Source organism: Schistocerca cancellata, chromosome 5 (genome assembly GCF_023864275.1).
Source record: "Schistocerca cancellata isolate TAMUIC-IGC-003103 chromosome 5, iqSchCanc2.1, whole genome shotgun sequence".
Lineage (NCBI taxonomy): Eukaryota > Metazoa > Arthropoda > Insecta > Orthoptera > Acrididae > Schistocerca > Schistocerca cancellata.
The window spans coordinates 198359869-198362062 of record NC_064630.1 but is presented as its reverse complement, the minus strand read 5'-3'; positions in this window follow the sequence as shown (position 1 = coordinate 198362062).

Genomic DNA, 2194 nt, shown 5'->3' with positions numbered 1-2194 from the left:
AAAAATTTGCGCATTTCTAGTTCTCTCTGTTTGGTGCTTTGTTTTACTACATCTCACTGTTAAAATATAAGTCTTTTGCATGCACTGAAGTTATCTGTTGTGTTGGCACCGTGGTCGAGCAGAATAACGAGAAGCACATGCAATTTCGACGGTACGACTTACATTTCCTTTTTCCGGCTGATTTATCTGGTTGATTATAAAGACAGATCGAAACTAAATAACTAAGCACAGTTCTTCACAAATAAGAGTAGCCTGGAAACAACAAAGGCAATCGTGAATAAAATAAAAAACCTTTGTTTGTACACCCGATGAATGAATGTTGGAGACGAGTGATTCTTGGTCTCTAATCCGCACCTCGTGGTGCAATGGATAGTGTTCCTGCTATCATATAGCGGGGTCCTGTGTTCTATTCCCGGACGGGTCGGAGATTTTCTTCGCTCAGGGGTTGGGTGTTTGCGTCGTCCTAGTTATTTCCTCTCATCATCGACGCACAAGTCACCGAAGTGGCATCAAGTAGAAAGACTTCCAATAGGCATTTTATTTCATGATCCTTGGTATGCTGAAGCCATCCTAGTTCCTTCCGAACCGCTCTCATTCGTGAATAGTTCGCAATGACGAAAGCAAATAAAAGAACATTGAAACCTCTAGCATAAAAGCGCACACATAAAGTACTTCTTCATTTGCAGATAGAGTCCTAAGCCCAACATCTAATGTTCGCTATTTCTTCAGTAGCCGCCAAGCAGTCTCTGTATGTGGTAGATACCTAATTGCAGAAACTGCTCCTCTCTTAGCTTCACAAATTTCAACTGCCAACTCATCTGACTTAGCCAGCGAACTGGATTCATCAGAGCATCAACAAAACGTTCCGACGTTGTCTATGAGGTCTCCAATTGGAGCAAAATCGTACATTAACAGTATAAACTGAAAGACTTTAAAACATGTTGCGACTTTTTTCTCGTATTTACAATTCATCAGTATGATTAAACGTTTTGCGATATAAATAAAATAAACATACTAGCATATTCTTGACTTCTTGATTTCATGTTTTAAGAATTTAACAACTCTCAAGTAATGTTAGATGGTCCTCAGCCTTCCTTTAGATAGCATGTTTATGCTGCAGCTTCTCTGGTGCAAACGGCCGGCACACCTTGTGGAGTTTATGCCACATTTAAAACCACGTATTAGCAACTTCTGTTATACAGTATATAAAAACTCACGCTGCTGTAAGTTAGCAAGCGGACAAGATTGGTAGACCTACCCTTCCCACGAAGTGGTAGAAGTCTTGATAGGTGGGAGCAGTAGTGGTAGAAGCAGTATCATGCTGGAGTGTATAGAGAGAACGGCGATTCACAAGCTTGGAGTGCCACCAAGAGAATAAACTTTGACTATTTATATCTGCTATTTAAATGTTTATACACGCCACCAATCACACTGACGAAATTATCCACACTGACTGCGTTCTAATTACAGCTTCAATAACTCTAAATTCACGCTCAAAGCTTAACTAAAAACACAGTCAATGATTTAAACCATTGGCGGACTCAAATGAGCGATCAAAACCGTGTCCTGAGCATACACACGCAAAATGTTAGAGTAGCTCACTACTCATCTCTAGAACTAACTTGCACGTCGACACTCTCTACTTACTGCAATTGGTTGTTTTGTGTTATTCACGATAAGTGAAAGTATTGTACAGCCTTGGGAAATGTTTGTGTATGGTCTCGTACAGATATCAAAACTGTGTAGAAATATTTTTGTCAGCTTTCATTATACTGCCATCAAACTCGTCTGGAGATGTTAATGTCAATTTCCACGACGCTCGGTAAGCGATAATTAGAATTCATGATCTTTGATGCAAACATTACTATCAGATTGTCTCTAAGGCTAATTTTCATGATTTTGAGATTACGAGAATAAAATCAGGAGGCATTCCTTTGTTTTGAAACTTTCATTGTAGTGGCGTTGAGATATTCCCACTTGCCACTCCATTATGAGGTCGGCAGATCAGAAATCCAACGGGGACACCGAGACAACGTTATAAATCACGAGTTAGGCAAACCTACCCTTCTGTCAAGCAAGGGGAAAAGGAAAATTTCTATACTTCTTCATTATGGGTTGGTCAACATAGCCGTCCCACATGCAACAACTCGCAAAGAACATCTTGCGGCGTTAGCATCTTCGACACAGTAATGTC